This window comes from Syngnathoides biaculeatus, chromosome 12 (assembly GCF_019802595.1).
Source record: "Syngnathoides biaculeatus isolate LvHL_M chromosome 12, ASM1980259v1, whole genome shotgun sequence".
Classification (NCBI taxonomy): domain Eukaryota; kingdom Metazoa; phylum Chordata; class Actinopteri; order Syngnathiformes; family Syngnathidae; genus Syngnathoides; species Syngnathoides biaculeatus.
The window spans coordinates 6,635,213-6,661,949 of NC_084651.1; the positions used below are offsets into that span (position 1 = coordinate 6,635,213).

At 45.2% G+C, this 26,737-nt stretch overlaps 1 protein-coding gene across 5 annotated transcripts in view; it reads right to left on the reverse strand.

Moving 5' to 3' along the window:
• mgmt (O-6-methylguanine-DNA methyltransferase) overlaps positions 1-26,737 on the reverse strand; it is a 135,422-nt gene that overhangs the window by 84,842 nt on the left and 23,843 nt on the right. For 2 of the 5 annotated variants that reach the window (XR_009797425.1, XM_061836996.1), the window contains exon 1: positions 13,565-13,641. The gene's annotated coding sequence lies outside the window, so the exon portion shown is untranslated. Of the gene's footprint in view, positions 1-13,564; positions 13,642-13,870; positions 13,948-20,284; positions 20,388-25,553; positions 25,834-26,737 lie in introns of those variants that run through there. The other 3 variants (XM_061836993.1, XM_061836994.1, XM_061836995.1) reach the window with 3 other exon arrangements.

Below are 26,737 nucleotides of genomic sequence, written 5' to 3' on the forward strand. Positions count from 1 at the left end.
ACTTTCCTCCCCTCAACCAAGATGTCTGCCACGGTATCAACACCGATCTGTTAAAGGCAGCGAGGTGCCAAAGAGAAGAAACAAAAGAACGAGTCAGAATTGAAGTTTGTCCTTGTACAGCAACTACTCTGCTACAATTGTACAGCATAAATGAGTTGTGAGATACGTTATGCAAGCGCGCAACACAACCAGCGGCTGTCATTTCTTTCATGGCCGACCTGTCACCCAATCGCGTTCTCCCGGCCACAGTGATGCAGCTATTTACAGTCCCGTGGCCGGTGCAATCAGTGTCAGAGTGTCCAACAATGATACAGACAAGACACTACCAACAGTATCCAGTGAGAGTTGTGCCTGATTAGGTTTGAGTCTTCTTGTCCCCGTGGCTGTTGGGGATTCTGCACAAAGTGAACAAGGTGTGAGTTTCTCAATTTCGGCTGTCTGTGACTCATGAGCGTTTCCTGACCTGCTAGCTGTGGATTATGGAATATTGTGTCATTTGGGCCCAAGACAGTTTGCCCATCTTCAAAGCCTGACCCTCTCGACAAAAGACCGAACGGGTCTGCATTTTGGCTTTAAATTGACCGATTAGAGTTGACCTTCAAGTGACCATTAGAACCATTTGCAACTTTTGGTTCAGTCTTACTTGGGTCTTTGACCACAATCGCCACGTATCAGCTCATCTATTTGTGTCTAGATTTCACGTCAGTTCCTCGTCGGCTATCTTGCCGGCCAAACTCAGTGTTGACCACACACAAAAAGGATTTGTGATTGTAACGATACTGAACGTGGTTCGGCTGGCTTCATCAAGCCGTGATCTCCAGCTCTCACTGGAGCGGTTCGCAGCTGAGTGTGAAGTGGCTGGGATGAGAATCATCACCTCCAAATCTGAGATCATGGTCCTCTGTCGGAAAAGGGTGGCTAGCCCTCTCCGGGTCGGGGATGGGATCCTGCCCCAAGTGGAGGAGTTCAAGTATCTTGGGGTCTTGTTCACGAGTGCGGGAAGAATGGAGCGGGAGATCGACAGACGGATCGGTGCAGCGATTGTAATGATGCGGACTTTGTATTGGTCCGTTGTGGTGAAGAGGGAGCTAAGTCGAAAGGCGAAGTTCTCAATTTACCAGTTGATCTATATTCCTACCCTCACCTATGGGCATGAGCTGTGGGACGTGACCGAAAGAACAAGATCCTGGATACAAGCGGCCGAAATGAGTTTCCTCCGCAGGGTGTCCGGGCTCTCCCTTAGACATAGGGTGAGAAACTCGGTCATCCGCGAGGGGCTCAGTGTCGAACCGCTGCTCCTCCGTCAGATGAGGTGGCTGGGGCATCTGATTCAGATGCCTCCCAGACGCCTCCCTGGTGAGGTGTTCCGACCAAGTCCCACCGGAAAGAGACCTTGGACGACCCAGGACACGCTGGAGAGACTATGTCTCTCGGCTAGCTTGGGAACGGCTCGGGATCCCACTGGAAGAGCTGGAAAAAATGGCTGGGGAAAGGGAAGTCTGGGTATGTCTCCTGAAACTACTTCCCCTGTGACCTGAGCGGTAGAAAATGGATGGATGGACTGTGAAAAGGTTTGAAGCAGATCAAGTAGTAGAAAAAAATCACTCCATATGTGCCTTAAACCGCAGGATAATAAATCAGAATTATCTTTTTAAAGACATTTGACAATCAGGCCTTTGCTGAGTTTGATCAGAAAGGGAGCAAAACGGCCAAATTACCGGGATTTGTGCACTCGGTTTAAAAACCAATTGTTCTGTTTCGTGTCACAATCACAGAGGCTGTGGTTTAACCAAAATTGTAGTTGACCATACATGTAAGAATTTGTCATTGGGAATAATGAGCGAGTTTAGCTTTTATGATGCTGAAGTTTTTTTTTTTTTTTTTCAGCAAATTGGTTTGGAAAAATTGCTCAGGGTCATCTTTGAAAGACATCTTATAACCGGGCCTTGGCTGGCTTCGACTGGAGGAGCCGAAGGGGAAAGCTCAAATTTGTCCCCGTTATTTGATGGCGTGTGCCTCACTCAATTTAGCTCTAGCATTGTCTTTGTCGGAGGAGTCGAAGCCGTCGGAAAAACTCCTGACAGATTGAGCGAGCTACGTCGTATTAGCTAACGCGGCTCTCTGGGCTTCACAGTGCACATCTGGGGGTTTTGTGGTAGCTACCAAGTGTACAATAGCCGTTACGCCCTCTGAATCCAACCTGTAAAAAGACAACTGGTTAGCTTCTTCCTTTTACTTGGACGCTTTCCTCCCCGAGTCCTCTCTGAAGAATCATCCTGATGGGCACAAAGAGGCGGCACATTTCCCATGTCTGCCTCCAGTGCCCACTTACTTAGCACGCCTGTGTCCCTCCATGCCTGATGTGATTTTTTATTTTGCCTCGGCTATTTTTTTTTTTTTCCCTCCCCATTATTATTTTTTTTACTGTTGACACACGCCGCCGTGAATGCGCGAGCACTTTTGCAAATGAAGAGGCCTGAACCCCTGACAGGCGACGTCGCCGACGCCGTGACACGCTGGCCCGCACATGCTGCGCGGCATAATGATGACATTAGGATCCAGTGATAATATCAGGACGCACTTCAGATAAATGACTGATAAACCAGGGGTTGTGCCTCTCGTATTACACGCTTGACAGAGCAGCTAATCAGTGTCCAAGTGACTGCTATTACATAAATCATGAGCCCGACTTTGATGCATATTCCATCCGTGTTCGCTATTCATCACGTCATCTGAGGCGGGTGGTGATGGTGGTTGTGGAAGTGTGTGTGTGTGTGTGGGGGGGGGGGGGTTGCGGGGTTTTGAGGGGCTCACCGGATGACTGGCTGCCGGGCCAACACACATTTTAAGAGCACATTATGTTTTCATTAGAATTTGATACGATCCATTCCAGTGTTGATTTGATTTTATGTGCTCGGGTCATCTGATAGAAAGCTGCCATGAACAAGAGAGCGAGGAAGCTGCGGGGGGGGGGGGGGGTGTACTGTTACACCGCGTAAGCACATTTCACATTTACAGTAAAGGTGCGTTTTAATTGCATCACGTTATGGATTTATTGGAAATATACCTTTCTCAGTGGGAGACATAAAAAAAGCTGAGGTGAGGGTTTTCTTTTCTGTAGTTTTTTTTTTTCATTTTTTTTATTTTTGGCAATAAAAACGCAGTCATCGAGAGACAGACGCCGAAGTTAGCCGGCGTGTATATGTTTTATCCCGGACTATTGGGGTCAGAGGATGTGAAGGTGGGGGTGTTAATTTAATCCCCATTCTTACCCAGAGCGTGGCCACACTCTCTAAGGAGCTTTATCTCTGACAACTGTGTCAAATTAGAGCGACCACGAGCCCCTCATAAAGAATATGTCTGTCAGGCCACATTGTTCCTGCCCCCTGAAATATACGGTCGGGGGGGGCGGGGGTGGGAGGCAAAAATAGAAGATAACGCCGGCGACGTCCCACTGTCGGACTGCGAAATGATGAAATCATTTTCCGGCCGCGTGATCCTGTCAGCGAGACAAACCGCTAATAAAAGTGACGCGCGTTTCAATAAATACGGTTGTATTCTATTGCCAATTACATCACGGCGTATGCTAATAAAATGCTTGAATAGAATTATTTAAAGAGCTTTATTAGCGGCTAATTCATTGTAATTGTGCCGGTCCGCACGTAATTGATGGGAGTGTAACATTCCATTAGGCATGCTACATAACTCCAGGTCGGTCTACTATGATAAGTGGCCGTCATTTATCTGGGCGCCATCGTAGCTGTCCCGCCGTCAAACATGTAAAACAACTCCTAATGTTCTCCGCCGGCCCCCTTTGGGTGTTCCACCCTGTTATCTCCGTCTCTTCAATCCTACGGGGACTTGCTCGGGAGACAACATTTCCGCGGACCTTTTGACCTAAACCATATTTTCCATTTGAATGCGCCGACTTGTGAATATTTACAAGCGTGTTTAATATATAATAGAGCTCATCTGCGAGGATCAGGAGCCATTTTCTGCTCAGTCGGGCCGGCGTTGGCCTTGGACCCCCCCCCCCCCCCAGTTCGCTGGAGGTAATATTGACCCCTTTTAAAAAGCAAATGACCTCCGCCTCATTTAGGCCAAGTAGTATGCGTGCGCCTTTTGTACAAGTCCTGGGGGCATACATGTTTATAACAAGGAAGCACTGGCTGTCTCCAATGTAAACATCTTAGCACTGTAATATTGTATCAGCGCAGTCCCAGAAGGTGCCAGATTTAATAATGTGGGTGGATTATATAAGAGAGAGAAATAAAGTAGTAATTTGAAATTGTTTGGGGACCTTTTGTGTCAGCGGTTATAGAGGCTAGGGGACAATTCCCCTCCCTCAGGCCACCGTTAAAAAGGCAATGACTTTTCTTGTACACGCGCGGCATTTTGGAATCTACATGCATTAGCGTGGCACCACAGGCTTTTATCACGCGATTAGTAATGCATAATACATTTGATTCTATTATCTTGCAATGAATGAAGACGGCTGAAAGGAAGACCTGGATGAATAGGACTGCTGTACAGAATATATATTTAATCGTGAAACTGAGCTTGTTTCCTTCTTCTTCTTTTCTTTTTTTCCTCTTTGCCTGCTTGTACAACAACGAGCTTTTTAATCTTTTTCTTGCCTCATGAAAGTCCCAGTAATTGCTATATTTCCTTTTTTGTTTCAAGGACCTTTGATGATCCCTTGGCTTGCATCAGAGGGCAAAGTCATTAGTGGAGAAATGAGCTTAAGTGAGGAGGAAGAGATTGCGGGGCTCCCAGTGTGATTGGGAACTTTGCTTCTTTCGCCTCGCATCCTCATTCGGAACGCGCACACGCCGACCCGTCAGAACAATGAAATAATACCGACGTATTTCCGAGGCCTCACGCGGAAAGGACACTTGGAAAAAATACAGCCGGCCCGCCTCGACTCCGCCTGTAACGCAGAGAGGAAGACGTTTAAGTGGGAATGTGATAACGCAGCGGTCTTCGTTGAGTTCTTCTGGTGCTGGGTTGGCTGCACGCGGAAAACGGGAAATATGAAATGCTGTCACTCAAGCGACGGCGCGCGCTCGGTTGCGGTTGGGTAACGGTGTTGCTTTCATGTAAATCACAGACATTAGAAATAAAAGACGGGGCCTGTTGACTCGTTTCATGCTGGGAATCGGCGGCCCGGCATGTGTTGCTCTGTCTGCGCTCCGCTCTCCTGCGGAACCGCTGTCCCCTGGGCGCCCCCCCCCCAGCCCCTACACCCCGCCAACACTGCTCCCTGGGGTGCACTGCATATAATTACCCACAATCCACCCTGAAACAGCTCTCATTTACAGTAATCAACAGTCGGCACTTCAAAAGATTCATGTGGCATCAAATGGAGGGAGCCAGCGTGTGTTAATACAAATTATTATTACTGCCACACAGTTACCTATGCACACTGGCGCTGATGACTGTGTTAACTAAGGAGATTGAGCCAGACTTGAGTCTGTGTGCGATACAACAGCTCACGGCGCACTACCAACCAAAAATAACGATCACCGTATCGCCATTTATCCTCCAATTTACTCATTTTAGATGTACGGAAAGCTGAGATATATCGACAGGAAACTGTGACTTATTCTGTTGGGAGGGATGGCAAGGTCCATACGCAGGATATTATTTGTAGCGTCTGCCATCCAGTGCGACAGCGTTTAACTGTCCTGCCTGCCATTGCGGGCTCTATTGTCGGAGATGACGGAGCGCAAACACCGGGAAAGCTTGATTTTCGTGCAAGTGCAAGGCTCGACGCAGGTGTTTGCCTATGTGGGAGACTGGTTTGAATCAAACCTTAAGCTCCGCCCCCTTAGCCATGTCCCACAAGCTTTCAAAATGGCAAATGAACAGAACATGTTTGAAGTCGATTCTCTATCGCGTACTCCAGATAATACTGGGTTATGTTTTTTGCCAAATGCAAGAGAGTTCTACGGAGAGGTCTCAACTATTTCACGCGAGGATATGTACGCGGAATTAAGATTGTGGACGGAGCAGGACGCAATGTCAGAGTTACACCGAAACGTTGGCGATCGATGCCAAAAAGTTTGACACCTCACAAACTTCATATTGAAATCCAACAGGATAAAATAGTGGAATCGTACTGCACATGTGAAGCAGGGTGAGTACTTTTTACTTGGAAAGATCACGAGTAATATCATTGTAGTCTTAAGAAGTGAGTGAGTGGGTGTATTCATTTGACTAGGCTCGTAATGGAACCCAGTGCTGTGTCTTAAAAGTCCGATGTGATACAAATAAGCAAATAGACATTTCTCTTGCGTGACATCGTGCATTTACATATCCCGAACCCGACTGTTCGGCATAAAACATGACACACTTTATTCAGCAGGTCAGTGATACACTAACAAAGTGGAAGTTGTTCTCCTGGAATGTATAAAGCACTGATGATAATTCAATCAAACTCAGAAAAAAAAATTCTCCCTCACTTCCCTTCGAACATACAGCCTTGTGTTTGTTGATATTGTCCACATTCAGTTGTACGTGCGCTCTTCCGCGAGCCTTAATCCATCGTAGACACTCTGTCAACTGTGTTTTAGGCTTTGGAAAATGATTCAACCGGGCCCCTCGTAACCTAGCCGGATATCTTTCATCAGAATTGCGCGTTCCCCAAGCGTATCTGAGGACCATTTTCTTCGTAACATGAACTTTTCCAAGCGCACGCTAGTGACAACCAGCATTGCTAGTGGGGGAATACAGCGAGAGGGGCGTGTCAAGCCAGGGGTTAAGACAATGCGGCGATCTGATTGGCTATTATTGTACGAGTGATTATTAGGTCGGAAATGTCCCTTACGTCAAAGTCCGGCACAGTCACCGGCGTTTAGCACCAGCTCGGCCAAGAGTGGTGACAATGCTCTTGTCACAATATTTCACTTTGATAACCAGTATCTTTTCAAACAGAAAACATGTGACAATAAATCTATTTATTTTTTAACTGAAAAAAAAAAAGACACTTCCACTCATTTCATGATGGAAAATTGATTTGATACAAGGAGTGTCAGAAAGGTTCCAGGACTGGTGTTACAAAAGCTGGATTTCAAATCCAAACTGCAAGTTTTTTCCCCCTTCGAAGTCTTCTCCCCGGAGTGTATCGCACTTTCTCAGCCTTCTCTGCCGAGCCTTCATGCACTCCTGGAAGGATTCTTCTGGCATAATCCAATGCTCCGTGGGTGCCTTCAATGACCCCCTTGAGGTTGCCCAAGTCCTGTGATGTTCTTCTGGGCCAGGAACTGTCAGATGCTCATCGCGAGCAGCCACATTGTCACGGTCAAGCAGCCACGATTTGTCCTGCCAGAATTCTCACTTCTTCTCACCCGGCGGATGACGCAAACGCTGCAGCTGCATCTCTTGACGGAAATCTCATCGTTTGCAGTTTTGGTTTGAATAACATCTCTTGTGACGCCAGCCCTGGAACCTTTCGAGTGAAATTGAGTAGGTAATGAATTACAAATTAAAAAAGGAAGTCAAGGCACCACTGTACATTATTGATCGTACCGGTACATAAATAATCTTTATAATTAGGTGAAATTGGATAATTTCCCACAGCGTGCCTTATGATATGCTCACATAGTGGCTGGGAATCACTGCGTGAAGGGGTGATAAGGAGAAGCAGCAGTGATGATAAAAAAAACACTTCAAAAGCAGTCTTAGTTCAATATGAGGTCTGAACAAGAGCAGCAGAAAGAGTCGGGGAGGTGGGGCGAGGGATGGGGGGGGGGGGTGGAAGTTGAGGCTCATCAAGGGCTTTAATTTACATGACTAACAAATTTTCACACACACACACACACAAATCAAGTGAAGAAATGCAAGCTCATTTTGATCATTTTGGCAGAGCTGACGGTGGTCCGCGCGATAATGGTCATTATCATAAACCGGAGCCATCATTAGGCTTGATTTCAGATAATGGTCAGCGCGCAAATACAAAGCGGGGCCCTCGCGCCATTAAAGCCATATTAAGTGAATTAACTCTCAGCCAGTGTACTGGTGCTGTTGCTCGGGACAATAATAACACCCTTTCTCATTGTGAAGTCATTTTTCTTCACCCCCACCCCCCACCACCAACCTCCCATTTACATTCATAACAATTTGCACGGCGATCCCCAAACAAAATTATTCTCATTATCGCAATTCAAAAAAATGACACCTGACCTGCTCCTCCAAGGCAAAACATTCGCCGTATATTGTTTACACACAATATTGCATTTGGGCGATTATTTCCAGATGGCGCTTTGTATATGTTAATTTAGTCATTACGCTCCTTACATGACGTAAACATCATATAAAACATATGTGCTGGTAAACGAGCGTAATTGTACAGCCAGTAAATAACGCGGCTCTAATGTTGTGTCAAAACCGTCGTAATTATGCAGAACAAAATACAAACACAGACGTGTAAATTGCTTCACGTGCTCCGCCACAGATTGTCTTCAAGTTGTTTTTTTTTTTTTTTACAGTGACACTATAAAGCGGCCATTTTGTTGAGATGAGAGGATAACAGTAACGCAGTATAATTCAACATCATAAATCGCCGCTTCATATGATTTATCAGTCGTGGGCTCACTACAGAGGAATCTTATGAAGAGGGAGACGAGGAGGATATTTTTCTTGTCGTAAAAATACATTGGAAATGAAATGAATGTCTTCCAGAGTTAAACTGTCATCATCACATACATTTCCGTATTAATTAATTCCTCATTCAACATTCTTAATTGCCGTAGTTTGTAAAAAACAGAAAACAAGTTAACCACTCGCTGTATTGTATAATTAAATAAACTAGTCGCCCCTTTTTTGTATGCAACTGTCATACACAAGTGGAAGAAAAGTAAAACCATATTATTAAAACTTGAAAAAAACCAAATTATGTACTTGGGGAGAGTGACTGTGCTGTCAAGGTACTGTGATGTATTTTCAGTCGATTCACTGACAAACGTGAAAACTTTTGCAATAAGTTGCTGTAAACTACAACTCACACCCGAAAACTCACATGAAACCAAGCAGCTGAATCCAGCTCCTGATGTCACCCACTAGGCCCCGCCCCTTAAAGGCACACATCCAACATATAGAGTACCGTAATTTCCGTCTTATAAACCGTGTTTTTTTCCAGACGCTTTCAACCCTGCAGTTTATGCGGTGATGCGGCTAATTTCTGCATTTTTTCTAACGGCCGGATGAGGGCACTGGAACGGAAAAGGTAAGAGTGATAGCGGTGGAATGTAGGTGCCAATCAACTGACTTTTACCGTTCTGGCCCTGTTAGTGCTGCGCTGGCGTGTTACTGCCGTGTCTCGGTGATTTTTACCGGTATGTTTTTTTTTTAACCAGCCCTGTTAGCGCGGCGCTAGCATTAGTGTGAGCGTGCTGCTAGTGTTAGTGTGGTGCTAGCATTAAACTCTCTGTGTACTGTCTTTCATTGTAAATATCTTGTGTTTTAATGTGGGTTTCAATGTGGGCAATTACACAGCTGCGGCATATGTATGTACCAAATGGTATTTCCTTTACAAATGTTCTGGGTGAGGCTTATAACTATGTGTGTTCTGGAGGCCGGGAATTACGGTAATTACACTTTATTTACGTTCTCTTTTCATTTTGTGTTTAAATACCAAACAGCATTAAAAAGAAGTGGGTTTTGGAGCGGGCCAAAACGAATGAATGGTTTTTAGAGCTTGGTCACGGAACTAATCGGACTCGTGAGTCAAGGTAACTTTTTTTTCTGAGTGTGGACTTCAGTTTTTCACTTTTTTTTCAGCCAGGTTTAGCCATTTTGAACTTAGCACATGATTAATTTCTGCCACGGAAGTCATCTTTACTTTTGTCGGAACCCTCTCCGGTTACCCTTCTGTGAAACGGCAGCATCGGGAATAGGAAAGAAAAAGCTGAAGTCACAAAAAATTTGACTTTACGATCACGGTTCGACCTTGGAAGTCTCGTACGACTTCATGGCATTCGACTTCAGAGGACCGCTTGTAATTGTGGCAATTTGTCACGCGTTTGCGATCTATGCTTTTGGCTACAAACATATTCCGGAGCCCTCGGAATGTTATAAATGGACAAGCGAGAGCATGTCCAAATGTACATTACATACCTCAGTGATTCTGTAATTCAAAGATTCGTCTCCGGTTTACCTCTCGGCTAAAAAAGAAAAAAAAAAAAAAAATCCCGCCGCGCGTGCCCCCGCGGAGAGCGGCGTCAGACATGACACGCTCTGCTCTCCAGTGGGAAGAGAGCAGGCTCCTCCGCAGAAGCCGCCGCTGACCCTCTGGCACTGCCGGGCCTCATCATTGCCGCTCCATTAGGGATGCGGGCACGGCTGCAACACATTACTCCTGCTGGCGGCTCCCCTAGTGGCCGGGTCATGTCATGGCGTGGGTGCCCTGTGAGTGAGCTTGTACCGGCTCTGCCCTTGACACGCCCCCGCTCCCCCCCAAACTCGCTTTACCGTCGCCCCTCCCCCCCCCCCTCCTCCACGGAGAGGGGGAGAGCAGACCGTCCGGATGGGGCACTGGGGGTGCCAGCTGGTGCCAGCTGCGAGGGGAGATATCCAAGGTGGCGGACACCTGTCCTGACGCGCAGCCCCCACAGCTCCCACAATGCATCTGGCGCGGCCCCGTAGACCCATCGTGGGGAAATGAGGCGCTAACCTTGAGGAGAAATGCTCCCAGCGTCGCATTAAGAGAGGCCCTAATTGCCGCGCGCTGGCACTGCCAAATGGCATTCGGAAGTGCTGTCGTTTACTTTAACATAATGGCTCAGCGGGTTTTTTTGGCCAAACTTGCGAGGCTTCTCCAAAGTGTATCACCGCCGCTCCGGTCACCCGTCAGCCGCAAAGGACTCGGCGACCGTAACGATTTCTGAGGACGACGGTCCCAAAGTCATTTGGAGACTTCCAGACCACTCCAAGGTAGAATCCGCCCTAAAAAATATCCCCCCAAACCCGCCCCATTTCATACCTGGGCCTGCAGTGAAGACCTCGCAGTACCGCTGCTATCGCTTCGTAATCATGGAAACCATTCACACTTTCCTAAAACGCACAATTGGAGGATCCACCATTTTGCCGATTAAAGGGGAAATCCAGTGCTTTGCATGAACAGTGTATCATGCAATATGTACCCTATCGTGACAATGTGATGTCAAATCCTCTCATTTAATAGTGTTTTGATAAGATTTTTATCGACAATTGCAAATTTTCAGGGGCGCTGCCACTTTCGCGAGTCACATGACCTACGTGCGCGGATGTGACGTGTACCGTGTCGCAACAAAGGCTCGATTACATGGGACACCATTTGTGCCCAGCGCCGATTTCTCTGATTTATCCTCATGTGATGACGAAATAGCAGTATCGGTTGATCGGAAAGACGAGGAATACTTCTATACAGATTTGAACCTGTGGCTGTAATTAATATTGAATATTCGGATGGTTCTTCGGGCGAAATGACGCGTAGTCTGGCTACTTGGAGGCGTACGCGCGACATAAGTGCGTAAACAAAGGCCCCCGGGAGTTCCGGGCCAGCAGCCGTGGATGGTTCTTTGGACGGGAATGACACGGAGTCTGACAAGCGAGCTCCGGCGGTGGGCCGCGAGCCGAGCTTTCAGGCGGCGGAGGCCATTAGCCCTGGACGCCGAAGCTAGGCTAAAGGCCTCCGCCACCAACAAAGGTGGACCGCGGGCCGAGCTTCGACATCCGGGGAGGCCTTTAGCCGAGCTTCGGTGGCCCCTTTAAGTTACGTCAGTCACCACTACTGATTTTAAAGCCCCTGGACAGACTTTCATTCAACATAAAAAAAAAAAAGACACAAAATGAAAGCATTCCAGTGAAGAGAAACACTGCAAAAGGAAGAGAAGAAGACCGGTCGGGACTATATTAGCACAATTTCATGGGACAAATACTCAAATGAGGTCGGACATAAGTCAGTGTCGGCCCTGACGGCTCACCACTGGCAGCCATTTGTGAAATAGCGAGTGCATTAACTCCACCAGCCGCTTGAGTGATTGTATTATTCATTCTCTTTTGTATCCGACTCTGGGCTTTGTCGTTTCAAAGAAATACTAGCGCGGTCCACTCAGTGTGATTAAATTAAAACAAGCGCGCTCATTACATTATGCATACTGTATTAGGAATAGCCCTGACCGGTGTGTAGCCGTGCAGGGTGCGGGTGGGTCGGGAGGGGTGGGTGGAGGGGTGGTGGCCCGTCGAGAACGATCACACGTTTCGCCGCTGTGCTAGAATTTGGGGCGGCCATTAGCGGAACAAAAATCACCTTTGATTTAATGAAAGGTCCTCATTTGCTTACCGGCGCCGCTCACTTACGGGCACACGGTTAAATTAGGCGCCCACCACCACCAGAACCCCCCCCCCCCCCTCACTCCGCTTTCGCCTCTGTTGGAAGGAGACAGCGTCCCCTCTTGTGCAGCGTGATGCGGTGGTGATCCTATGATGTGGCGTTTCAAGTCTGCAGGACTGTCAGGAATCCACCGCAAGGTGCTTCTAATTGCAGATACACCTCAGCACTTGAAAGTAATGAACGCGAGCGCGGGCAAACCTCGGAGGATCAAACGCTAGTAATACATCATCACTTCTGAAAAGGGTAATTCGTTTCCCTTCGCCAAGCAAAATATTAGAAGTTCAGATCGGGGTTTTATTATTAATTTATTCTCCCCCCCCCCCCACATTTTGTAATTGAAGAGCTATGAATAAAGTAAGCCATATATCTTAGCGAGCCACAACGCATCCGTCGACTAGACATGGGATTTGACTGTGTAAATATTGTTTGTAGCAAGTTGCAACAAGGAGGATTCTTCCTCAAACACACTTTGGTGATGTGTTTGATTGGATTTTGAGCCGTGTATTTCCCAGGACCGCAGCTAATCATATTTTATTACGTCTCATCCCAGATTTATGGAGTCATTTTGTGTACTTCGGCAAGTCCTTCATGTTTTGTTCGGATAAAGGCTGGCGCTGTCGGCGGGTCTTAAAATGAAGTGTTTTGTGTTAAATGGACTGACCTTTTTCTTATTCCCCAAATCCTAGAAGGTATTTGTGATGTTTTCCGGTCCCCATGCGCCACATTTCAAAAGTAAATGTTACCGCGAAAGTTCGCCGTTTCGCCAACCCCCTCCCAAACAGCCGACGTGGCAAAAGTACTAACATTGTAGTTAAGACGAACAGCAGATATGTAATAGTAAAAAAGTACTTACCGTAATTTTCGGCCTACAGAGCGCACCTGATTATAAGCCTCATCGAGAACATTTGTAAAGGAAATACCATTTGGTACATACATACGCCGCACCCGTGTAAAAGCCGCAAGTGCCCACATTGAAACCCACATTGGAACACGAGATATTTACAAAGAAATACGGTACACAAAGAGTAGCACGAACACGGCTGGTAAAAAAAAAAAAAATATATATATATATATATATATATATATATATGTATATATATACCGGTAAAAAAAAAAAACAGCTGAGGCAGCCACACAGTGGCAACACGGTAGCACAGCACTAACAGTGTGGGTTAAAAAAAAAAAACTTACCTAAATCATTGAGACGCGGCAGTAAAACAGCAGCAACATGCTAGCGTGGCGCTAACACGAGCGGGCCACTAACAGGGCTGGTAAAAAAAAAAAAACATACTGGTAAAAATCACTGAGACACAGTAGTAACACAGCAGCAACATTCTAGCACAGCGCTTACGCTGGCGCAGCGCTAACAGGGCTGGTTTAAAAAAAACATGCAGGTAAAAGTCACTTCCTCGGCAAATTTATTCCACCGGTTTATTTATTCCACAGTAGCAAAACGGTAGCACAGCAGTAACAGTGTGGGTTAAAAAAAAAAATTACCTAAATCATCGAGACGCAGCAGGAACACAGCAGCAACATGCTAGCGTGGCGCTAACACTAGCAGGCCACTAACAGGGCTGGTAAAAAAAAAAAACACTGAGACACAGCAGTAACACAGCAGCAATATCATAGCACGGCGCTAACGCTGGCGCAGCGCTAACAGGGCTGGTTTAAAAAAATCATGCAGGTAAAAGTCACTTCCTTGGCACATTTATTCCACCGGTCTCACTCTTACCTTGACTTGAGTGCTCCCTTGCGGCCGTTGGAAAAATTGCACAAATTAGCTGGGTGTTGGGTTGAAAGCGTGTGAAAAAAGTCACGGTTTATAACGCGGTAATTACAGTACTCAGAAATGTACTTGTAACGTTCTCAAAGCTTTGCTGATGTTGCGAACTGAGTGCCCGTCCATGCCTGCAGGGGTTAATAACAGTTTATTCTTTTTCAGTGTGAGTGATCATGTAAATATCCTGTCCAAATCAGTCCTGTTGCTTGAGCTGCATTTGCATCTTTCCACAGACCTACAAGTGTACATCTTTTTTGTTTTCATCTCATTTTATGTCACCCGATTTCACAGGTGTCAAACCCGACAACTGCACTCACAATCACACCTCGGGGCAATTTAGTGTGTCCAATTAATGTTGCATGTTTTTGGGAAGTGGGAGGAAACCGGAGTGCCCGGAGAAAATCCACGCGGGAACGGGGAGAACATGGAAACTCCACAGAGGTGGGTCTGGGACCGAACCCGGGTCCTCAGAACTGTGAGGCCAATGCTTTACCAGCTGATCCACCGTGCTGCCGCCTCGGGACTTATTGGGCAAAAATACTAGTGGGAGAATTTTAGGGCTGGCACGTGACAACGCATTCACCACAAAGCATTCTTGGAGCTGATGGCATCCAAAAAGTCACTTAAATAAGGCCACGGATGGGGAATATCTTGCCTCTCTGAATCTTTTTATTATTATGATTATTATTTTTTTTTAAATTCCTCTGGCTTAAAAGACCCCAAGATCTCAATCAATAAAGATCTCAACCACAGATAACTTTGGCGTGTCGTCATCTGTGGAGGGGGAAAAAAGTCCATTTTGACGAAGGAAGGGGTGAAAAGTGCAGATATCTGTTTTCGAATACTCAAATCATCAGAAAAAATTATTAAGTCCATACACTTGAAAAATGTAATTGCATTGCTTTTCCTCATAATGTAACATTTGGTTATAAAGAAAGTCATTATTTAAAAAAAATACATTTGGTCAAATAGTCATTTTACAATAATTGTATAGATTAAAGGCAGCACAGTGGAGCAGCTGGAAAGCGTTGCCCTTCTGAGGACCCGGGTTCGATCCCAGACCCACCTCTGTGGATTTTGCATGTTCTCCCCGTGGCTGCGTGGATTTTCTCCGGGCACTCCGGTTTCCTTCCACATCCCAAAAACATGGGACATTAATTGGAAGCTCTAAATTGCCCCTAGGTGTGATTGTGAGTGCAGCTGGTTGTCTCGATGTGCCCTCCGATTGGCTGGCAACCAGTTCAGGGTGTACCCCGCCACCTGGCCGTTGACAGCTTGGATAGGCTCCAGCACTCCCGCGACCCTTGTGAGGAGAAGCGGCAAAGAAAAGGGATGGATGGATAAATTGCCCGTAGTTGTGATTGTGAGTTTAGCGGTTTGTCTCAATGTGCCCTGCGATTAGCTGGCAACCAGTTCAGGGTGTACGCCGGCTCCAGAACTCCCCGCGACCTTGTGAGGATAAGCGGCAAAGAAAATGGATGTAAGATGTGAAGAAAGTTTTGGGATTTTAAGAAGAAAAGCAAAAATTATGGCAATAATATACTTTTTACTAAACTTATTCAGCAGATTAGATGTTTGTTTTTTCCAAATTTCAGAAGTCGTAAGATTCTGAGAAAATAATTTGAATTTTATGAGACACGTCAAAATATGAGCGGAATCAAGTTCTAAATCCGTGTTGCGAAAAGTCAAAATCATACAGGAACTGGGTGATGAAAAAAAGGGAGATGGTAGGAATTTAGTAGGAAGTAGAAAATCTCATTTCAAATGATACTCACGTAGAGCACATATACTAGAGAACGCCACTGAAGTGCTTGATTACTCGCCACCATGACCAAAAAGTATCGGGGGGACTCAATCAAAACAGCGGCGCTCAGTTCACCAGAAGTCAGAACCTCTGACTGCGGCGTGACCTTTTGCGGCCACCGAGCCGTTGACCTCGGGAGCGGCGGGGTAAGGAGTTCAAAGCCCAGCTGCCCGCGTGTGATCCGCTCGCCGGGGCCACGGTGGCACACCGCGGGGCCGCCCCTCCCCCGCAAAACTACCCCCGCCGCCGCCAAAACCCGGCCCCAGCTCTCAAACCAAGGTCGGGATACGCTTTGCACCTTCAATGGCGCTCTAAACTGCGCAGGCTCAGCGGAGCGCGGCGTTGTTTGCGTGTTGGCGGGATGTAATTTACGGCCCCGCGTTGAAGGCGTTGCGCGGGGACCGGCGCCGCGGCTGCTCGCGGCATCTGCTCGGCCGGCCGCTGAGGAGCGAGCGTAACAATGTGCCATTCACGGGCCAGATGACGTCCAACTGTGAAGCGGAGCTTGGACAGGAAGGGCAGGAGAAGGGCAAAAGAGACAGGTGAGCCTGATGGACTTCCACAACTTTGATGTCTACGTCCTGTGTCTTTTGTCCGAGGGAAGAAAAAACTACATATTGCAAAAAATATATATACGCCTTTGTTGGGTCCTACTTCTACAGAAAAACAAACTTGGGGTCTTTACAGTACAAAGGCACATTTGCATGCCTGTGTATGATTCACTGCGAAGGCAGCTTGGTGGATTACGTCTCACATCTCTAAGGTTCAATGTTCGAATCTCGGCTCGACGGGTTTTCTCCAGGTGCTCCGCAACGTACAGTACTGTCAGGTTCATTGAAGACTCAAATTTGTCAATCGGTGCAAATGTAAGTGTGAATAGTTGTTTGTCTAGATGAAATATGGAAAATGCATGGATTGATGGGAAAAATTATGGGGGAGGGAATGATGCAGAGTTCGAAATAGTCGGTATTAGAACAAAACCTTCAAGAAAGAAAAGAAAATGCCAGGACAAGCCCCGAATCTCCGAACTTTATTTGGGGTTTATAAATGGCTGTGCGTTTTATCACATGATCGCAGTAGTTTATTTTTACTCCCCCTGTCGAAATAATTTTATTTATTTTCAATTTAGTTCCACAGAATGTAGGCGGGAAAAAGTTTGGAATTGGCTTATTTTGCTGTCATAATTACATTAATGAAAAACTGCTTCTGATTTTATTTTGTAGCAATGAGTTACGGAGATGGTCAGTGCCACGAGCAAGGCTTGGCCACTCCCAAGAGGGGCGTGGCCACGTCACCTGTCACCGGTCACAGGTGTTTCACGTTCGGTCTGTACTTTTGTCACTGGCATTTGCCAGTTCGATGCCTTGCATTACTGAGTTGCATTCACTGCCTGTGGGACTCTCCGTTTCTATGCGTAAGTTAGAGTAACCCTACTCACAGCAATTCTGTGCCCTTTTGTTTGAGCCTGTCTCGTTGAGTTTGTTAGTTTGCCCCAGAGTCATCGGACCTTGCTGTATCTCTTTTGGATCCCGCCTAGCCTAGCGTTTCTGTGCCTCTGCCTTGTCGGACTGCTACTCTGTGTATGACCCAGTTTCTGGAATAAACCACATTGAACATTATGCCTCTGCCTAATAGTCCTGCATTTGGGTCCAGATGGGTGACAGATGGGTGAAATGGATCAAAGTAAAAGTATACGGAACTTTGTATTTAGCAAAGGTAATGGAGGAAAAGTCAAAGTTGCCAGAAATACAAATAAAGTTTATGTGAGAATTCTACTTATGTGCAGTAACAAAGTATTTCTACTCAGTTACAAGACGGTAACGACAATGTGACTAAAAATTGTGTCGTTACGAAGTGGGAAGGGGTGACCACGTTGTATAACTGCAATACTGGTGGACTTGAATCAAGACAATGAAAGACAATCACTCAAGAAAATATCTTTGATTGTAAACATTGCACAAAATACTACAAATAAAGTACAAAAAGAGGACATCCGTGCACAAATTCAGTATTTACGAGTCGGAATCCGAGCTAGATTTTTGAAACGCGGACAATAACTCTAAGTTGAATTGAAAACTCTAAAAAAAAAAAAAAAAAAATCACAGCAGACTTCCATCCTCAAAATATCCCCACGGCGAAGTAAGACCAAAAAGATGAAATCATAAAAAGTATTGTTAAAGCGGAATGACTATTTCTCTTGGAGTAGAAGCGATTTCTTGTTATTCCGGGGAAGAGGCACAAATCAGAGCAGTGTGGTGTGTGCACTTAAAGCCAGGTCTCAGCGCCCTGTCATGTGCGCTGCTCAGTTAGGAGGTGACGAAGCCCCCCGGGGAAAGAGAGAGAGTGCTGGGGGGTCCGAGGTGTAAAAACCGAGCAAACTGCGGGCTGATAAATGAGGCTCTTCCGAGCTGCATATGGTATGTGTTTTAAAAGCGACTCCCCCTTCGGCCCTCCTCGTGGCCGGCCATCCTTCACGAGTGGTTCAGGGGCCCCGGCCGGCACGCGGGGGCCCGCGCTTTGTTGCCAAGGCGGGACCCCTGCATGGGTCGCATATGGGACGGTACGACGCGGCGGCTTGGCTGGCGCGCAAGAGGCTGTGAGGGGAGCCCCCTCACGTCGGGTCATTGTTAATTTACACTGACTTTGTAAGCTATTACTTTGACAAAGGAAGCGGTTTGTCACTCCGGTTATACACCTGCTACCTGAGAATAACAGAAGTAAAATTGCATCGTGGGGGGGGGGGTCAAAAGGCGCGCTATTAAGTGACAGCCCGTCTGACGCTTTGCTAATGTGAACGCGAGACATCGCAGAGTACAAGGGCGGACAAAGTCAATATTTTAGATAGAACTTTAAAACCCGGCCCTCCTCAAAAGATACAATTGGGGAAAGAGAAAAATCTGATATGTTAAAGCTGTCCATAGAAGTCACGTGACTGGCCATATTGACGGTCAAGCAAAGCATTCTTCAATGCTAAGTCGGTTGGAGACGACGCGAAAATACGCCCAGAGGTTTGTCCGATACTGGTAAACATTTAGAAGGTGATAATAAACGAAGGTGTGCGGAAAAATGAGAGACCCTTGTCATAGAGGACTCATATTTAATGCAAAGTCGAGGTTTTCGCCGATAAGAAATTGGACTATCAACCCGCTTCTGCTTGTCTAGGACAACTGGATCTACACAAAGATAATTCTGTATTTTACATATAGGACGCAACATAACATTAACCCTAAAACTGTTTGGGACCAACATTCAGCTTTCAACACGCATTGCTAAAGATACGATAAAGATAAGCAATAATTCAGTTTTACACCAAGAAAAACAGACGGGGACATCATTGTGGGTTCAAAATAAATAAATGAAACAAAGTTAGAGGCGACATTTCAAATTCAAAGTTCATAGTTGGCTTGGTTTGGTTAGCAATGTATTTTTTTGTTTGTTGACATTTTCAGTACAAGTTTGCAAAAACACAAATAAAATTGTTCTTAAAATTTTCTGAGCGTAATGTAAATGCTGTAAACTGAATCTTTTAATGAGGCACGGATGACGCCGATGTGACCACAGTGAATACGCCTGATGTTGCTCACAGTGGTCAAAGGGGGCGCTCACGGCCTTAGTGTGTTAGCTCAGACACGTCAAAAATGAGAGGGAACGTTGCCGTTAACCCGCTTCCGCTTGTCTTGGACAACTGGATCCACACATGGATCTGGTGAGTAAGTCGTTGAGATTTACACGGAAGACTTTGAAAGTCTGGACGCATACAAATACTTTGTTGCTGGATCTGTTCTCAATCAAGAATAAATCCCACGTAGGGATGGAGCCACTCAGATTTATTCAATGGAAATACCAATATTTAAATAAATGAACCCTGGTTTTACACAAACTCGCCTACGTACACAAGGCGGCCACAGGTTAAACTTTGATAAACCTCTCCGTGACAGATGTTTTTTTTTTTTTTTTTTAATATGCATCGTTCTTAAATGAGTGCAATGTGCATTTAAAAAAACTAAATCAACCGCTGCGATAGCCTTCAGCCGCCGTACACGGAAGCGTGTTGCAGCCACACGTTAACCTAAGTAAACATCACTGTGACCGACGGTTTATTTTGTTTTTTTAAATACGCATTGGACTCATTAGAGAACAATGCATATTTTAAAAAAAGTCTATCGGGGAGAGGAAGTTTAACGTGTGGCTGCGACACGCTTCCGTGTATGTTTGAGACGACTCCCTGTCTTTTTTTTTTTTTTTTTGAACGCATTGTTCTCAAATGAGCCAATTTGCCATTACAAATACTTCTTGGGAATTTGAGATTGAGGATAATAATTCCTACCTGAAATGAAGTGATCGGTACGCAGTCGTATTTGGTCGGGCACCATCCATCACGTTTAATTGCCGAAATCCATCGATCTTTTCTCGTCTTTTCAGCCGGTATTCTGTAGAATGATCTTTTTGAATATCTGTCTCGTCTGTTGTGACAACAGCACAACAAGTCTCGTGCATTGTGAATATTCTGCTCCTGTTCAATGTCCCCCACACTGTCGAGCAGCTCTTTTTGACCGGCAATATGGCGCTGTGAAAATGCTGACGTCACATGCACGAGCTCTCTATATAAAACGGTTTATATAATTTTGTACTGTACCGCACTGTTGCGTTCAGGCCACAAATAAAAGTGGTTCAATTGAATGGGCAATCTGATTTAAGAGACAAGCCCTTCGAGGTTCCACGATACTAGTCCCGCCCTTTTAGGTTGCAAGCTAGCCGGTAGCTAGCGCCTTTTGTGCGGTAGAAAGCAATGGAAACAGGCGGTGGGACATATCGCAGGCAACACAGGCTGGAAGAAGATATATTTTCACGGCTCGAACATGACGTTACGTGTACCCGTGAGAAAAATAATAGATGATGACGATGTCTTATTTGATTGACAGTTGAGTGAAAAGTCATTTTGCAGCATCTAGTTGACACGCACCAGCTTTCGAATCACAAACGACGCACGTAAACGGTACTGCGCTTCTAGTAAATTTCCACATGACGATACCTCTTGTAGATTTAAGTATCCTTTATCGTCCCGCCGTCCCGTTGGCTCGTCTTTCTTTCACGGGGCACGCCGGACACACGTTGCCCACCCCCCCCCCCCTCCGTATAATAGCAGCCTTCCCCACGTATACTACTCATTGTTTACTGTACATGCAGGTCCAGAGTAATAATAAATAAGGAGCGTGTGTGCCGTGCCAGCATGATTGATTACGACAGGGAGGCAAGGTCAGTATGGAGGAACAGGCTCGGGCTGTCCGACTCATTGAGTTAACACTGTATCCGTATTGTATGAATGTCACCAGCGATCCTGTGATTTATTACTCCAGCCACTGCTCAATTCTGCTTTTCTCCCCCCACCGCCCCTCGCACGCCTCCGCCTCGCTTTCGCTTCCTGACCGAGATACGCCGCAAAGCAAAGTGTTGACAAAAATTCCGCCCGTCAGCACGCCGGTTACGTCTTCATGCGGAATATTTATTCTTATTTCTATCAAATTAAGGGGTTGTTTCACACACACACCCCCCCGCCCGCTGCACACGTCTTGGCGAATGTAATGCGATCCAGTGCAACAATTGCATCAGAAATTTTGCAACATTAAAAGGGGCGAATAATATGAACGCTTCTTGGTTCTGATTGGAAAAAAATGTGTTTATTATTGAGGTTGGCAGCGGTGTACTGCATCATGTTCAGAGATGTTTTTCATATATTTTTCTTCTCTCGCTCAGTCTGAACAAAGAAGTCGAACGGTGTCAGCATGACATGATGCAGTGTTTTTCCATCTACAACCGCAACCGTGAGTATAAACGTGTATATAAATGTCCGTTGGTGTTGGTCAACGGAAAGCGGAAAAGACTGTTTTGATATTATTTTCTTTTTTTCTTTAATTTACAAAATGATTCATAGCCCTGAGTTTAATGAGTATTTTTTCTGGAAACAGTATTTTACCCCATTCTAAAGGAAACTCGAGCACACTTATGGCTTCCCTCAAAGGACAACTCACTGCGCAAACCATTTGTAAATACCTCATAATATTACATACACACAGTCGTCCCTGTATTTGATCTTTAACGAGTATATTTTTCATGAATGTGAAATTACGATTCAGGACAAATTCTGGCAAGGAAATACTTATAACTTTTGTTTAATTGATTTGGGGATCTGGGAAAAGAAACCCTTGTACTGTGATTACTTTTAAAAATGAAGAAAAATTTTGGGAAAAAGAATGGACCAAATTAATAGAGCGTTGGCCTCACATTTCTGAGGTCCCGGGTTAAATCCCGGACCCGGCTGAGTGGAGTTTGCATGTTCTCCCTGTGCCTGCGTTGGTTTCCTCTCACATTCCAAAAACATGCAACATTATTTGGACACTCTAAATTGCCCGTAGGTGTGATTGTGAGTGCGGCTGTTTGTCTCCTTGTGGCCTGCGATTGGCTGGAAACCGGTTCAGGGTGTGCCCCGCCTCCTTCCCGTTGACAGCTGGGGTAGGCTCCAGCACTCCCCGTGACCCTCGTGAGGATAAGCAGTGAAGAAAATGGATGGATGGATGGATAATTTAGCTCTATGAAGTGGAGGGACGAATCTGGCCCCCAGGCCTTGAGTTTGACACCCATGTGTGTTTGTGTGTGTGTCTCTCTCTCTCTGGATATATATATATATATATATATATGTATATATATATATAAAACACAGGCCTATAATATATGTAATATATATAATGAACCATTTTTCCTTTTTATCTGTGTCAATGACTTTATGGCAGAGGTGTCAAACTCATTTTTGGTGGGGATCAGATTGTAGTTCATGTTTCCCTCAGTGGGCCACTATGCATGGCAAACCATAAAAATCGAACTTACACCAAAAAATGTATGAACTTGTTTCCGAGTCAGAACACAATTCCAATTCATGTTTGGTCACACAAAAATGCTAATTACATCTAAATGTAATCATTTATGATATACGACCAAGACATTTAGATCAAATTGTCACAAAAGTCATGGAAGTTGATTTGCCACCACGGACCAAAATAAAATCATGTGGCGGGCCAGATCTGGCCCCCGGGCCTTGAATTTGACACCTGTGCCTTATGGTCTCAGGCAGCACAATTAAATGTACTTCCACTAGATGGCAGCCCGCACAATTAACCCGTTAACCGGCACCTGTTGCCATTCATACAACACAATAACTTTGTGTTCAAATGTCTTTTTTTTTTTTTTTTTTTTAAAGTCTGTTTTATGAGTAAACTGAGCCAAGTTCATCATAATTTTAGTATACTGTGCATTCTTTTCGTGACATTTTTGCGAGGCCTTGAAAGTTTTCTGGTGTAAAATGTGTGCCGTGGCACAATAAAGGTTTGGGGAAACCTTCCACTCGATGATATGCGATAAAAATGTCGACTGAATTGTTTGTTTGAATAACACACGCACATGCACACACACATAGAAAAAATACAAATGAAAAGTCATTGTCACTTCCAACAATATATACCGAAGTCGTCTTTTCCTTGCAAGAGGATCTAACCTTTCGTCTCGGACTGAATACACAATGCCCCCCTGGACCTGTGGACTGCTCACTCTTTAGTGCATGTCAGAAAGACACCAGTCTGGACTATTTCCTCTGGGAGGCGGGTAAGCAAGCGCCACGCTCTGTCAGTTAGCGTAAAATGTTTCAGACTGAAGATGGATGGAGACGACGTGTCACTGTGGCTCAAGCGGGGCTTTCAACGCTGCCACGGCCGCGTCGCGGTCACATCAAGCCAAGCGACCGCGACGCCGCGACCTGTCCTTCCTTTTCGAGTTAGCATACGCGCGACGCCGCACAGCTTGTGGCCTTCACTCACTCAGGGTGAGGCAAAGGAAGGGGGAAGTGGGGGTTTTTTGGAGGGCATTACACACCGGTATCATGTATGAAGCTGAAGGTGTGTTCTTCAATACAAAACTATCACGTCCATTAAAAAACAAAGACAAATATTGGGCCGGATTTCAGGTTCAATGGCCCAATTCCGACTGAGTCCGGGTACCCAATTGTTTTGATTGTCTTGCAGACAGTGGTGCCTCAACATTAATCCGTTCTGTGAGTGGAATCATATCTTCATAAATAAATTGAAATGCCCATAAAACACGGACAAACGCTCTCATCAAAAAACACACAATAGCATCGTACTATAACGTAACCAAACGATGCACCGTAATTCCCGGCTTACAGAGCGCACCTGGTTATAAATTTCACCCAGTACATTAGTAAAGGAAATACCATTTGGTACATGCGTACGCCGCAGGTGCCTAAAAGCCGCAAGTGCCCACATTGAAACACGAGATATTTACAAAGGAAAAACGGTACACAGAGTGTTTAATGCTAGCGCCGCCGTGCTAGCGCTAACACTAGCAGAACCGAGTTAAAAAAACGAAAATACTGGTAAAAATCACTGGGACACGGCAGTAACATGCTAGCGCAGCGCTAACAGGGTCGGACTGGTAAAAGTCAGTTGCTCGGCACCTATATTCCACTGGTCTCACTCTTCCCTTTTCCGCCCGAGTGCCCCCTTGCTGCCGTTATTAAAAAAAATGCACAAATTAGCCGCATCGCCGCATAAACCGCAGGGTTGAAAGCGTGTGACAAAAGTCACGCCTTATAGGGCGGGAATTATGGTAAATGTTGAACTCAAGGGATGTTGTGCTGCAACTTGGCCACCAGGGGGACAGATACAAATACATAAATAGATATCTACTTTGATACTGTCGCAACTAAGCTGCAGTAATATTAATTGTTTTCCACAGAGCATAAAGAATACAGTAAATGCCTGTGTGTATTGTTGTATAAATTGCTGCACAGTTTGTGTTCAAATATGTTGTTTAAAGGTTTATAACTACCGTTGTGTTGATGCTGGTGTTGTTAGCGCATCTATGGGATTTCGCAAATTGTTTTAGCATTAAGCTAGCAGACATTTCTAAAAATAAGATATGTGGTTTGGCGAAAGTCACACCATGTAATTCTTTATGTTTGATTTTACAGTAAACAGTTTACTTGGCAACGGAATAAACAGCTTGAAACAAGCACACTTGACCTCTTTTTTGAAGTTCTGCCAGACTGCAAACTGCTGACGTCAAACGTCTTGGTTTCTATTCTCTCATTATTGGATTTAGTCATAACGATAATCATATGCAGTAGAACCTTTTCACGTTGAACATCATCAGTTCCATGTTGTTTGATGTATTCAGACGTAGACCCCGACCCATGGAAAATAATGCAAACAGAAATAATATGACCCTGGGGTTAAACTGTCAGTGCCATAACAGCAGAGTCTACTCCAAGTGACATTTTAACATTCACATATAAATTAACCACATTTTGTATTGCGCCACCAGCAGGAGCCTATCCCAGCTGACTTTGAGCGAGAGGCGGGGTTGCCGGATATTTGCTGGCCAAATATAGACAAGTTATGATGGACAATTCAGCGTCTTCAATGGATCTAACACACGTTTCGAGAATGAAAAAACCAAACAGGCAAGCACAGGTGAACACTCAAAGTCTAACAACTGTAATAAAAGCAAAATAAAATAAAACTACTCACCCATTTGATGACTTGTGATAGGCTGTAAGGCATTTTCGGAGGCTCCATGAATCGTGCTCGTCAAAATGTCTGCAAGTGTAAGAAAAAGTTCGCCCAATTGAAAAAGAAATAAATTCACAAAGACTTTTTCCAGATGGGCCTGCGTGTCAGGTCCACTTCTGCCAACTTATCGCGCCGGGGCAGCCGGGATAGAGGCCCATTTGGTCCACGGGTCCATTTTCTCTCGGAAATTCAGTGGCAAGGGTACCGCACCGCATCCAAAATGTCGTCTCGTCGCAGCCTGGAACGGCAATTCGGCTAAACTAAATATTAGCCCAGCGATTCAGAGAAAAGCTCAATCTTTTCCCGTTTATAAAATAAACGTTTTGAGTTTGACGCTGGTGTTTTTATTTCAAACAGCCGCGGTTCCCTTCTCTTTACTTTTGGCAAAGGAATAACAAATGTAATGCATTTTACATCATATTTTGATTTGGAATCTGATGTGCAGCGTTCCCAATGCATTTGCGTGGAGAGGAAGAAGAGCTGTTATAAGGATTTTCAGCTTCACTCACTTTTTAAACATAAGCCTATAATTCTTAACACCATCGTACTTTCTGCTTTTCATATTTATGGCCCAGAAGTGTTTTTTGTATAAATGCACACTGTAATTACGACTTTATTACTGTCTTAGTTAAAACCTTTTTTTTTCTTTTGTTTCAAACTTTACGCTCTTGCTTTAAACAGATCATTATTCAAACCTCGCAAAAGAGATATGAATTTTAAATATCCCAATAAGCGACTAAAATGGTTGTTTCATTTAAAAGCATAACAGGTGGCTATTTATGAAAGTGCACAGTAGCTTTGGTGGCCCTTGGTAGAGGTGATTTACTTTTTAGTGGACTTTTACTTCTCTTGCGAAATAAAAAAAAAAAAATCAATATTTTAGTATTTCAGTATCTCACCGCCCCCCAAAAAACTGTGACAGTAATCTCAAAAGACAGAAGATTATAAATAAAACAAACCGCATGTACAAAAAAAAAAGAAGAAAAAAAACGGCCAGTCCGCTGAGACGAGACCTTGACACGGAAAGTCTCGGAGCCGTGACCTCTTCGTTTGACCCCGGCCGATATGTTTCCACAGGCAATTCCATAACTCTCTGGTCAACATTTAAAATGCTTCCTGTTTGCCAGGAAGTTCCACACCGC